The sequence below is a fragment of the Podarcis gaigeae genome, assembly GCF_964106915.1.
Source record: "Podarcis gaigeae genome assembly, chromosome: 2".
NCBI classification, from domain to species: domain Eukaryota; kingdom Metazoa; phylum Chordata; class Lepidosauria; order Squamata; family Lacertidae; genus Podarcis; species Podarcis gaigeae.
The window spans coordinates 6,002,922-6,017,052 of NC_139679.1; the positions used below are offsets into that span (position 1 = coordinate 6,002,922).

Consider the following 14,131-nt stretch of genomic DNA (forward strand, 5'->3'; position numbering starts at 1 on the left):
ACAGTTAAACCATTCCAGACAGAAGCTGATGTGACTATTTTCCAGAGTTTCCCATCACTGGGTCTCCACAAGCTCCCTTGGTAATTTGTTCCATTGCTTGGCTATTATTATGGTTGGAAAATTTCTGCTGACATTTTTTGAGCTAAATCTTTCCTCCTGCAGTTGGAGTTCATTCTCCTTTGCCACACAGGAAAGGGGGTGTGAGCACAGCCCCCATAGTTGCTGCTGCCACCCTCCAACTGCGTCACTCTGATGTCACCTCTGCCTCTTTTTTCTTGCCTTTGTCAACTAAGGTGGTTGTGGAGGAACTGCACTCTTTCCATCTGGTGTGCCACAGTCTCTCACCTGCAGCAGAGCATGAAATGCAGGGGCTGAGCTCCCTGATTTGAGCTCCATCACCCCACAGAGCATATATATGGGCTGTGTGCTTTGTGGTTGTCTTTTTAGATGCCAGTTTCTATCCCTTAAGGATGCAGAGATAGGCTTGAAAGTGTCTTAGGTGATGGCTTTTAAAACTCAAGGTAGGAGGGGAAAGGGTGGGTTACAATAGACGTAGTTCTGACCCTCCCTTTGCCTCATCCAAAACATGAATGACTTGTTTAAACTAAATTCACTCAGTTGTTGGCCATTTTTTCCCTACAGGCTTCAAAATCCAGCTTGGTACAGAATTCAAACTACTTAGTACAGAACATTTATATTCTTAGTACAGAGTATTTATTTATTTACTGAATTTATTCTCCACCCTTCCTCCCCAGAGAATCCGAAGCAGCAAACACACACACACAGTTTAACAACAAAGCAAAAATATGTTTAAATAGTCAAAACATTCTACAAACAATTACAATTAAAAACATGTAAAAGCAGCTGAAAACATTCTTCCGTTAAGTGATCATAGGATTGCCAGGAATGGTATTCTTCAGCCACCAAATGCCTGGGTAAATAGGAATGTTTTCAAATTCCTCCTGGAAGTGAATAATGATGGAGAAAGATGCACCTTGCTAGGAAGGGCCTTCCACAACCAAGGAACCATCACTGAAAAGGCCCTGCTAGTACCATTACTTGCCTGTATCTAAAAATATAAGGAGCAAGATAGTAATAGATAAGAGCAGTTTGTGCCCATTTTCCAGTCCTCTGACATTTAAGTTATGCTGTGAACCTGGGACCAGTGAGCACCTACAGAAGCAATGCATCCTGGGATACCACCCCCGGAAGCAAATGGGACCAGACATGAGAGCTTTTCCCAACCTGGCACCCTTCAGAAGTAGTTGGAACACCCAACTCCCAGCATGGCCGGTGACCAGGAATGATGGGAATCAAAGTCCATAACATCTGTCAGGCCACAGAACAGGGAAGTCTGGAGCAGTTGCTTGTCATCTGAATGCTTGATAGCAGCAGGTGCCATCGCTTTTTTTGTTGCCGCAAGAAAACATGGCAGTCGGGGAACGTCGTGTCTGATGCTCTAGCCGTCAAGGGAGCTCTGTTCTAACCTGCCGAATGACACTTAGCCTCAGGGGTTCCAAAACTCTCATCACCTTTTCCCAGGATTACCTCAGTGTCTTGCTACCTGAGCTTGAAGCCGCCAGATCTGAGGAAATTCCACCCAGCTTGGTGTCTGCCGCCTTCTCAAACATATAAAACCAGTGTTCAGCACCTTTCATGGGCTTGCTCTATAAAACACAGTCTAGGTCAAGGTGAGTGTCTTTATATTTTGGGTGGCTCCCATCCCACGATGCACTGTGGATTTTAAAGAGGACTTTGGAGTGGCACTCCTGCTTGCTGGACAAATGGGAGCCCATTGTATGAAAGGAAGGAAAAAACAAACAAATCCTTTCTCCACCCAAGATACAGAGCCTTTGAAACAAGGCCGTTCCTATGATGTGGTCCTCTATAAATTGTTGGACTGCAACTCCCATCATCCCTTACAATTGGCCATGCTGGCTAGGGCTGATAGGAGGTGGAGTCCATCAACATCTGGAGGGCCACAGGCTCCACACATCTCCTGCATGCACAGACACACAGAGCCATAATAATAATAATATATAATGATAATTTATCATTTATACCCCACCCATCTGGCTGGGTTTCCCCAGCCATTCCAGGCAGCTCCCAATCAAATATTAAAAACACAAAACATCATTAAACGTTAAAAACTTCCCTAAACAGGGCTGCCTTCAGATGTCTTTTAAAAATAGGATAGTTGTTTATTTCCTTGACATCTGATGGGAATGTGTTCCACAGGGCGGGTGCCACTACCGAGAAGGCCCTCTGCCTGGTTCCCTGTAACCTCAATTCTTGCAGTGAGGGAACCGCCAGAAGGCCCTCGGAGCTGGACCTCAGTGTCCGGGTTGAACAATGGGGGTGAAGATGCTCCTTCAGGTATACTGGGCCAAGGCTGTCTAGGGCTTTAAAGGTCAGCACCAACACTTTGAATTGTGCTCGGAAACGTACTGGGATCCAATGCAGGTCTGTAACTGAGCTCCAAGAAAAGAGAAATTCTGTGCTCCACCTAATTTAAGCAAATAATTGTGAACCCAAATCTGCTCAGCATTTTAAACCTTCTTACCTTTTAACCCAAGGAATGGTGCATTTTTCAACCAGTATGCAGGGGCTCACTCCTTTTACGCAAAGCCTTACTCTACGGTTCCTCAGTAGACACTGCACAGGGCATGTCAGGAACACTTGAGTTCCTCCATCCAACCTTTGAGTGCTCTGCCTTGACATCTTCTCCCTTTGCAAATCTCTCAACGGCAAATCCCTAGCCGTTGTAGAACTACGGCTGCTAGTTCTCAAGTCCCATTGTGCACGTTTCATCTAAGTGAAGTTTCCTTTGGCAGGTAGCTCTGGGATGCCGATGGCTACTAGAGTCATATAGGTGATCCTGAAGGCAGTGGACTACATCAGCCTTTCCCAGCCTTGGGATGCTGTTGGACTACAGCTCCCATTATCCCTGACTGAAGACCACGCTGTCCGGGGATGAAGGGGCTTGCAGTCATCTAGAGACCCAAGACTGGGAAACACTGGCACCCCTGTAATTGAGCAACAGTACCAGGCCCTGCTGCCAGTAGGTGTTGGGGCTATTCTAGAACCAGAAACCTTTGTTTCAGTGCATGTGGCTGCCCTTTGTGGTGAGGTAACAGGCCTGCACCTTGGAACATCTTACCTGGCAGTGATGTGTTCTCAGGGATCAGGAGTGGCCATCACCTACCCATCCTGTCCTTTGGGCCCTCCTGGACAGGAAGGGATATAAATGCCTTCCTGTTTGGCCTGGAGCTTTTCCTGAGCAACATGGCCTTCCTGCCTCTGGAGCATTTCTGTGTGTCCCTTGGCTCTGACTCCCTGGCTCCACTCCTGGCTTACCTCTGACCTCTGTCCCAGGCCTGCATGCTGCACGCTGAACAGTGTCACACTGAGAGCTAAGCTATCTTTGTAAGCCATCTTGAGCTGTGGGAAAGTGGCAGAAAGTATTATTTAAAAATACACATGCATGTAATAATAATAATAATGATGATGATGATAATAATAATAATAATAATAATAATAATAATAATAATAATAATAATATTTGAGCCCACCCATCTGGCTGGGTTTCCCCAGCCACTCTGGGCAGCTTCCACAGTGACCAAAAATACACTAAAATGTCAGACATTAAAAACTTCCCTGAACAGGGCTCCCTTAAGATGTCTTCTGAATGTCAGGTAGTTGTTTATTGCTTTGACATCTGGTGGGAGGGCGTTCCACAGGGCGCCACTACCGAGAAGGCCCTCTGCCTGGTTCCCTGTAACTTGGTTTCTCGCGGCGAAGGAACTGCCAGAAGGCCCTCGGTGCTGGACCTCAGTGTCTGGGCAGAACGATGGGGGTGGAGACGCTCCTTCAGGTATACTCGGCCGAGGCCGTTTAGGGCTTTAAAGGTCAACACCAACACTTTGAATTGTGCTCGGAAACGTACTTGGAGCCAATGCAGGTCTTTCAAGACCGGTGTTATGTGGTCTCGGCGGCCGCCCCCAATCACCAGTCTAGCTGCCGCATTCTGGACACATGCATGTACACATGCATACACACTTATACATGCAATCCCACAAGAAACTGAGAATTTGTCTGGTATGTTGGGCCAGTGACCCATTTTGGCATTATATGGTAATCGCAGCAGGGACAGTGGCTGGCTCTTTCCTACCTTACGTGTCTCTCCAGCAGGTATCAGAAGCTTTGGGTCTAATAAACCCTGCATTTTTCTCTCCCTGCCTCCCAAGCTTCTTGCCTATTAATGTCCAGCTCACTGAAGGGAAGGGCCTGGAGACCTGGCCTAACTGAAGCTTTACAGCTTCTTCCAACCTGGCAATTTGTGGCCTGAGTTGTTACCAAAATAAAAAAAGCTTGTTCTATTACGAGGGCAGAAAGTAGCCATTGTGCAAGGCAGGGCTTTCAATTATGAGGGACCTATATTTAGCTCTGTGTGGCCCTGCCTGCTGGAAGCAGATAGACAGTAGTTGCACCTTAGACAGGGTGTGGAGAAAATAGATAGATCTTCTCCCTGCCCGCCCTCCCGGCTGCCTCCCTTTCCGGTAAGAACTCAGGGTCACCTTGTGAGACTTGAAAACAGCTTGCTCTACATTATGGATGCTTCCCTGCAAGGCACAACACAGCTGCTGGAAAAAGTGGCTGGGGATTATGGAACCTGCCGCCAGAGGTTGGGTGTGCTCTCTGTGCCCCAAGAACCTGTCGCAGAATCCTCTGCGGTGCGCAGGGCTTCCTGGTCAGGGAAGCCAGTGTGGAAGAGGGTTCCTTGAAGGAGAGAAGTCTGAACATGAAAAGCCTCATGGTATGAGTTGCCTGTCGCATGATGCCGGGCTGGCCCAAGGCCTCAGCTGACAGTACATTTTGCTCAGTTCAGTCCCTTTGGGTATTTAAATGCCACTGGCAGCAGAAGCCTGCGAGGGAGGGTTTTAAAGGCTAGAGGAAGTGGGAACAGTGTACTTGCCCTCGAGTACAGCAACAACCTGGTATGGAGAGCTTGGAGGTGATGGCAAGGCGTATAGTCATAGCAAACTAACATGGATAGAGAACAATTATGTGAGTGTTAGTTCTTATATCGCCTGACACAGTGACACCACCCACCAATAAAGGGCTTGTGGAAACCCACAGTTTGCAAAAGTACAAAAGGGGGGAGCCTAAATTGAAGGGGATCCTAGGCAGACCTAAAGGGACTGAGAACGCTTAGTGGCCACAGAATGCTGACCGTGTTACGCAAGGGTAGAGGGATGGAAAACCAAGTTGGAATTGAATGAATTATCTTGGAAAGCTGAGTAAGAGCACTCCACACTACAACATTTCGTTGCAGCCCCCACTTGTCTTTCCAGAGTTAACAAGTGATTTGTTTCTCAAAATTGGTCTGGGAATCATACTACGTGATCCAGAAGTTCCTGTTCCAGGTATATGTGAGATGGTATTTCATTCTGTTTTTAAGTGGCAAAGGAAATGCATTTAGCACATGCTCAAATTAACCCATCCCACCACCTGCTTTTTTACTTTTTTTTTACTACATATGTAGAGCTGCACATAGGCTGTGAAAAGGTTCCAGGAACAACTATAAGTGAAGCCTAGCAAAAATTAAGCATTATATTTACCCAGCACTGTTTCTGTCCTTTTATCATTCTCCTTTCCAGGCAGCCACTGAATTGATCATAAATTCAGATCTAGCTAGCCATTCTGATAGGCTGGGGAAGGTGTAACTATTCTCCATTTAGCAATCAGCTTATTCATCCTGCAGTTTGCCTTGCAACTATAGATTGTCAGTCAGTTGGCCTGGAAGTGCTATTTTTTCTGTAGTGCCCAGTAATTTTAGATGATTAATAAATAATCAACAAAGGTTCTCCATCACCTCCCTTCCCAGGGACTCACAAAATGTCTCTGGCCACATAGGGCAAAAGTTGTGATTGAGGAATGGCAGAGGAGACGGCTGCATGGCTGTTTGAATTCCCCTGGAAGTTCATGCACTTTAAGCAACTGATGGACCTGCTTCGGAGTGTATATAGTCATTTTTGCTCAGTTAACCTGGAGTATAGCCCACAAGAGGGATGCTGGTGGCGCTGTGGGTTAAACCTCAGAGCCTATGGCTTGCCGATCAGAAGGTTAGCAGTTTGAATCCCCGTGACAGGGTGAGCTCCCGTTTCTCAGTCCCTGCTCCTGCCAACCTAGCAGTTTGAAAGCATGGCAAAGTGCAAGTAGATAAATAGGTACCGCTCCAGCGGGAAGGTAAACGGCGTTTCCGTACGCTGCTCTGGTTCGCCAGAAGTGGCTTAGTCATGCTGGCCACATGACCCGGAAGCTGTACGCCGGCTCCCTCGGCCAATAAAAGCAAGATGAGCGCCGCAACCCCAGAGTTGGTCACAAGCAGAACCTTTCATGGCTAGTACTGGTGTGGTTGCCAGCCAACTGGTTTTAACCGGGTCTGAGCATGTTGTCCAAACTACAGGAGAGAGAAATTCTCATGTGCACAAAGATATAATGCCAAAAAATCACTTAGTCACAGAGCAGAAAGAGCTCAAAGTGCTATGTTTTGTAGTGCCTCTGATGAAAGATTTTAACTGCAACATGTTCAGCTGAGTAAAATCATTTCATGCCCCTTGGGGGGACTCCTCCTTTTGCTCCTCTATCGGTGCCTTCTTTCCCTTGTTCCTGAGCAAGATGTTGACCTCTAGATATGTTTCCTGTTTCTTTCCTTTCCCTTTGCTTGAGTCTTTGGCAACGGGCTATTTTATAAATGAACGAACAATTTGCAAATGAGCCATTTCCCCCACTTTATACGAGATGGTGGCAACCGCAGATATTGTCTGTGGAAGTGGTGTCTCTGCTTGAGCCCTTCTGCTGCATGGTATGATATTCAGGAAGGAGTGAAAGATGAAGAAGCCATTGACTTGGAAGGAATCCAAAATTACAGCAGTGTACGCATTTAAAGCACATCCTGTCCCACAAGAATTCTGGGAAGTGTAGTTTGTTAATGCTGTGATTTGTAGCTCTGTGTGTGGTAAACCCCAGTTCCCAGGATTATTTCAGGGGTGTGCGATTTCAATGCACGGTGTGTACACAGCCTACATGTGTAGACCCTGGATGTTTTGGCCCTCACCATGCCGTAGTGTTGTCAACAGAGGCGTGTGGTAATACAACGAAGCTCCTGATATCACTGGAAGGAATTGACAGGGAAGGCACTCTTCTTAAGTGGCAGCAGTACAACAACAACAACAGGTATTAAGGCAATGTGTCCCCGGGTTAGAATGAAGCAGACACTCTGAAATTAATCTGGAGTGCTTCTGATGTGTTTTGAGATTAAAGTTGGCAGCTCAGTGGGGGTGGTTTGAACTTCTTACTACAATATTTCATGCCTCTTGGCTACACAAGCTTATACTGCAATAAGTCACTGTGCTTATTTAGCATTTATTTAAGCTATAATAGAGGACCTTGAGAGACAGGGCCCGAGGAGAGGCCTGAGGAACAGGCAGAAGGCCACATAGGCTCCTGAGCCTGAAGTTCCCCATCCACTGAAGTTCTCCATTTCATTGCCATTGAACTCCTACATTTTCCGCCTTTACACCAGGTGTGGGGAACCTTTGTCCCTCCAACTGTTGCTGAACTGCAACTCCCATCATCCCTAGTCAACAACTTTTGGAGCGTCTTGGCAACCCTAGATGCACATGTGTGGACATCTGGAGCCAACCTAGTTGTTATGTTGTGTTAAAGAAGGAAGCCTGTTCTCTAAGCCTGTTCTCAGCACAAATTCTTCAGGGGCACAGACCCCCATATTGTGTCCATATGTTTCCCCTTCTGGGAGTAGCAGCAGCTCCAGGAGGGAGGGAGATTTGGATTGGGGAAACAGCGTTAAACCCACCGTCCCCACTGCCATGACTCTGATCCACATTGCAGGAGTCCCTCAATAGACAATCTGATGTGCAATGTGCTCTCTGCAGGCAGAAAGTTTGAACACTGTTGCTCTAGAGCGAGGAAGTTCTCTTGGGTTCCCATGTTTATTTACGTGCCACAGGCAAACCTTGTCCTCATTTCAGCCCCTGGCATGAGAGGTAGCCTGGGGCAGGCGGACCAGGAAGAGGGAAAACCTAACAGAAACTGGAAATGGTAGCTAAGTGTTGCTTACAAGGCTGGCAGATCTGCAAGGAGAGATAAGAATGGGTTCCTTTCCTCTGCTTGATGGGATGGGGGGGCGGGGTAAAATGCCAAGGCTCTGCCCAAATCAACTTTTAAAAGTGCGCGTGCACACACACACACGTACGTGCACATGGAAGGCTGGGGGAGGAGTAAAAAAGAAGAAGAGGGAATGGGGTGTAATTTTAGCTCCTTGAAAGCTGATCTAGTTCAGGAAGAGCTAAAAGGAGGAGAACAGGAGGTAAACAAATGAGGTTGTATGTGGCAGGCGGATGGTGGGGGGACACTCAGTCCAGCTGGCTTGAGTTAACATGCTCTTTCATTGTCTGGGCCTTTTGGAGGTGAAGTTACAGCTCTAGAGTTCGAGCCAAGCAACACGTGGGGAGTGTGGGGGTGGGCTGGGTGGGGAGAAGTTGAGCTTCCGATGAGATTTTGTGCGCTTGCCCTGAGCACGTGTGCAAAAGGGGGGTGACGAGTAGTTTTCTCCTGCCTCCTGGTTTCTTGTTCTTTGTACTCTGATCTGAATACAGTGGTACCTCGGGTTAAGTACGTAATTCGTTCTGGAGGTCCGTTCTTAACCTGAAACTGTTCTTAACCTGAAGCACCACTTTAGCTAATGGGGCCTCCTGCTGCTGCTGCGCCGCCGGAGCACGATTTCCGTTCTCATCCTGAAGCAAAGTTCTTAACCCGAGGTACTATTTCTGGGTTAGCGGAGTCTGTAACCTGAAGCGTATGTAACCCGAGGTACCACTGTACAAGTCCAGAACTTGGTATACTGCCCCAGAATCCAGAGGCCCTCCATTCCTCCAAGATTCTAGCCCTTGCGGTTGGTGAAGCAGGCTTGAGACCTTAAAAGAGCCTTCGCAACCAGGAATAGGAGCAAACGTTCTGTTAGCTAGCCTGTGCCCCTCCTCATCCTTTTTCTTGCAAGAATAATTTAAGTGAAAATTACATTTTCAGACTTCATTCCAGGTGCAGAATTTGGCATAGATTTTGTTTTTAGAAAAGCAAAAAACACAGAGCATTCTTGAGTCTCCCATGGGAGACTGGTAGCTTTGTCGACCAATAGCCTTCGGAGGGGTTGCTAGTCATCCAGGGATCATTTACTTACCTTATTTACTTAGTCTCTTTGACAGCGCACACAGATTCACACTTGACGTCTCCCTGTTTTCTTCCTTCTTGTTCTGCCTTCTCTCTCCAGCAGCAACAGACTTTGCCACTTTACAAGGACACGGTGACTTACAAAGTTCATGGCGGGGAACGTGTTTCCTAATAGTTTGGCATTGCGCACAGGAGAGTTGGGAGAGTTGCTGTGTAACGTGGAGACATCTGCCCCTGGAATCAACTCTGTAGCATGGCCTGCCTGGCTCCCACAGTTGTCCCTGTCATCCATATGGAGCAACGGTGGAGGGAGGGTGGAGTAGACCAGAAACTTCAATGCATGCAAACGGCGGAACTCAGCTGAGCGCATTCAGTCCCCCAGATAAGGATTGTGTTGATGTCATCGCAGCTAAAAGTTAGCAAATGAAGATGGGGAGGAGCGTTATTTCTGAGCTGTTGCTTTAATACTTTCAACCTGCCTGTTTTGTCAGATAAACCATGGTTTATAATAAGGTTACCAGATTTTTTTCAAAGAATCCGGGGACACTTTTTTTTTTGAAAAGAGGAAAAAAAGTTATTGTCAGGACTGCCGCTAGGTCCCAGCTCACAGAGGACCAACGCCCAGTGGATGTTATATACAAAAGTCTTTATTAAAGTTTAGTTTCCATTTCCAAGCTCTGGGCGCGCAGACCCACGTCTTGACGCTAGACCGGCTAAGTCCCCTCTGACTCACTGCTCCACCCACACCAGTTTAAGATTCTAGCCCGGCTCCACCTCTTACGCTGTTCTTTCCTTCGCTGGGTCCTTCTGCCCTCTGGGGTTCCCTCCTTCCTGGACTCCTCTGACGCTGAGCCTCCTGAGTCTTGTCCCTCCCTCCGGCGGGCTTTAGGACCTGGCTCCCTTCCCGGGCTCCCCGCTGTGCCGCGCTCCTGTACATTTGAACTTGGCGCGCGCGCCCAGCCGGTGACTTTCCTTCTGACCGTTTCCCCGCTTCCTGATGTGGGCGTTGCCAAACCTGACTCCTCTCCTCCCTCTGGTGGTGAGGACACTGGTCCCGACTCCTGGGACTCCCCCTCCCCACTGCGCTCTGGTGGAGAAGCTGGTCCTGATTTCCAACTGCTGCTCAGGGACTCCCCGCTAGCCCCTTCCTCCTGGGGCTTCCCCCCTGGAGCCCCCCTCGCTCTGGCCACCGGCGCTCCCTTCTGTGAGTCCTCCGATTCGCTAGAGAGGCTTGTGGAATAACTCTGGCCACTGTCACTGCCTGCGCCCCCCTCGTACTCCTCCTCCTCACTCTCCATTTGCTCCCCCTCCTGTGTCTCTCCTTCTGAACCCCTGACAGTTATTATTATTTTTTAAAATATCAAGTAATATCTTCTTTTCTGTGGTCTCTGTCGCATGGCCTTCCCCTGGTCCCTGGCCTGCTCTCTTAGAGCGCTAGCCGCCGTGGAGAAGGCTTGGGTCTGGCCTGGGCTTAACCACGTGTCCTTGCCCGCCCAGTGCTCTCCTACCTCTCCTCAGCAGCAGTGCAGCAATGTCGGGGCTCCCCTCTTTTTTCTCCTTTCTCTTTCTCTCTCGTCCTTCTCCTTCTCCTCTCCTCCTTCTCCCTGTGTCTGCTCTAGGGTTTTTACTGGCACCGGAGCGCCGCTGGGCAGTCGGCTGGGTGGCCAGACACTCTTACTCCCAGCTCGATTTGGGTCGCAGGGTGGTGGTCAGTGGTTCCCCCAGTTGATGCGCTGGGCATCCCGGGTTCCCCCTTGGCAGTGATGGCGGTAGCGGCAGTCTCAGCAGCCCAGAGTCAGCCTGGTAGCGCACTTGGCTCTGGCTGGCTTCAGGAGCTGCTCACTGCCGTGGCATCCGCTATTTTGTCTCACCAGAAGTTCCCATATGATGTGTATTGTGCCATTGAACCAAACACGCAACATTCATTCCCTACTAATAAATCTACAACACTTAAAATATAAATCTGGGAACATTAAATGAAATCCGGGGACATTCCGGGGACAGATTTTGCCCAGGGACAGATTTGTAAATCTGGTGACTGTCCCCAGGAAACAGGGATGTCTGGTAACCATAACATATAAGCTGCAACAAGTCAAGGGCTCACACCTTCCCTTCTGCCTACCTGACTAAGAAGAGGACTCTGGAAGCATTTAGTTTCACTTTCTCTTAGGGGGTAGGCAACCAAAGGCCCGGGGGGCCAGATGTGGCCCAATCGCCTTCTCCATCAGGCCTGCGGACGGTTCGGGAATCAGCATGTTTTTACATAAGTAGAATGTGTGCTTTTATTTAAAATGCATCTCTGGGTTGTATGTGGGGCATAGGAATTTGTTCATTCCCCCCCCCCAAAAAAATAGTCCGGCCCCCCACCCACAAGGTCTGAGGGACAGTGGACCGGCCCCCTGCTGAAAATGTTTGCTGCCCCCTGCCTTAGACTCTGCTTGTTGTTTCATCCAAACTGGGAGTTTTGATTTGCAGTAACTGTGTTTAGCTTAAGTTGACCATAGTTTGTGATAAACCACAATCCCCAGTGCAGATGAAATGACAAGCTGTATTTAAGGGAAACGGATAGTAAAAACTGCCAAAGTGCTCCAAGCCATGCAGGACTCAGGAGGCAAGGCGAAGATAATCAGTGACTATATGACACTTTAAGGGATGCAGGTGACGCTGTGGGTTAAACCACAGAGCCTAGGGCTTACCGATCAGAAGGTTGGTGGTTCGAATCCCCGTGATGGGGTGAGCTCCCGTTGTTTGGTCCCTGCTCCTGCCCACCTAGCAGTTCGAAAGCACGTCAAAGTGCAAGTAGATAAATAGGTACCGCTCTGGCGGGAAGGTAAACGGCGTTTCCGTGTGCTGCTCTGGTTCGCCAGAAGCGGCTTAGTCATGCTGGCCACATGACCCGGAAGCTGTACGCCGGCTCCCTTGGCCAGTAAAGCGAGATGAGCGCCGCAACCCCAGAATCGTCTGAGACTGGACCAAATGGTCAGGAGTCCCTATGCCTTTACCTATATGACACTTTATCACAGTGCATGCGTTCGAGCCCCACATTGCCCAAAAGATCCCTGCATTGCTGGGTGGTGGACTAGATGATCCTGGTGGCCCCTTCCAACTCTACAGTTTTATGATTTTATGATTCCATTAGCCCAAAGGGTCAAGCTGTTGTGGTAGCTGGTGCAGAGTTCTGGCTGAGATGGAAGTAATTTTTAGACAACCTTTTTATTGAGCATCCAACCCATTTTGTTTGTACAAAATGTGTGAGGAGGTTGTACAGTGTTCATAAGATTTGTTTGTAGGGAGACTATACGACATTGTGTCAAACAGCTGTTATCTCACACTTTCAGTGTGCTTCCCCATCATTTTCCTTACTGCAAAATGTGTGAGGTAGTTGTGGTTGTTGCCAAATCTACATTAATTAGGCATACTGAAATTGTCAATATGTAATTGAATCCCACCCACACAATCGTGACCATATGGAAGATTTGATCATCATAATTTATTTTTATGCCACCATCCCATAATTAAACCATGCTCAAGGGCGCAAAAAAATTACATAATTACAGAAATATAACAAAATTTAAGTAGTCATGAACAATAAATGAAACCAATAAGTATACAATTAAATTAAGCAGTCCTCACATAATTCACAATAAGATCTAACAATAAAGATTTAAAAATACAATACCAGTAAAATGAAAAGTTTGCATCTCCAAAAGTAAATCCTGACACACACACCTGAGAAAAAGCTTGTAAACAATAGTCACTAGGTTTCTTGAGCAGCCAGTCTTGCAGGACTCATGGGTAAGATTTCACATGCCAGATTTCTCTACAATATACAGTGGTACTTTGGGTTACATACGATTCAGGTTACAGACTCCGCTAACCCAGAAATAGTACCTCGGGTTAACAACTTTGCTTCAGGATGAGAACAGAAATGGCAGCACGGCAGCAGCAGGAGGCCCCATTAGCTAAAGTGGTGCTTCAGGTTAAGAACAGTTTCAGGTTAAGAAAGGACCTCCGGAACGAATTAAGTACTTAACCCGAGGTACCACTGTACAAATGTCTGGGAGAAAAGATTCTAATGGAGCCACCTGTTCCAGACATAATGATGATGATGATAAATACAGTGGTGCCCCGCAAGACGAAGGCCTCGCAAGACGAAAAACCCGCTAGACGAAAGGGTTTTCCGTTTTGGAGGCGCTTCGCAAAACGAATTTCCCTATGGGCTTTCTCCGGGGACCTCTTTTAAATGCTAGCGGTGGGGAGCAAAGCCTTTCCCCCCCTCCGGCCTTCAGAAGAGGTCCAGGAAGGCCGGTGGGGGCCGAAAGGCTTTGCTCCCCACCGCCAGCATTTTAAAAGCAGTCCGGGATAGCAGGGAAGCGCTTCCCGCTATCCCGGATGGCTTTTGAAGGCAGGCGGCGGGGGGGGGAGCAAAGACTTTCGCCCCCCACCGGCCTTCAGAAGAGGTCCTGGACCTCTTCTGAAGGCGGGCGGGGGGCAAAAGTCTTTGCTCCCCCCTGCCTGCCTTCCGGGAGAGCGGAGAAACGCAGCGCTGCGTTTCTCCGCTCTCCCGGGAAGGCAGGCAGGGGGGACAAAGACTTTTGCCCCCCGCCCGCCTTCAGAAGAGGTCCAGGACCTCTTCTGAAGGCCGGTGGGGGGCGAAAGTCTTTGTCCCCCCTGCCTGCCTTCCCGGGGGCTTTTAAATCGCCCCGGGACAGCGGATAATTCCTCCACTGTCCCGGGGCGATTTTAAAATGCTGGCGGGCAGCAGCGCTGTCGCCTGCCAGCATTTTAAGATCACCCCAGACAGCGGAGAAGTCCTCCACTGTCCCGGGGTTTTTAAAATGCTGGTGGGCGGCAGCGAAGGCTTCGCTGCCGCCCGCCA

The 14,131-nt window shown here is 48.5% G+C and overlaps 1 protein-coding gene and 1 long non-coding RNA gene across 2 annotated transcripts in view; both read left to right on the forward strand.

Moving 5' to 3' along the window:
- Positions 1-14,131, forward strand: part of FMNL3 (formin like 3) — a 102,214-nt gene that overhangs the window by 22,009 nt on the left and 66,074 nt on the right.
- Positions 7,493-9,762, forward strand: LOC310840250. Its single transcript, XR_014561872.1, has 2 exons — positions 7,493-8,392; positions 9,353-9,762. It is a non-coding gene; the product is annotated as an uncharacterized lncRNA (long non-coding RNA).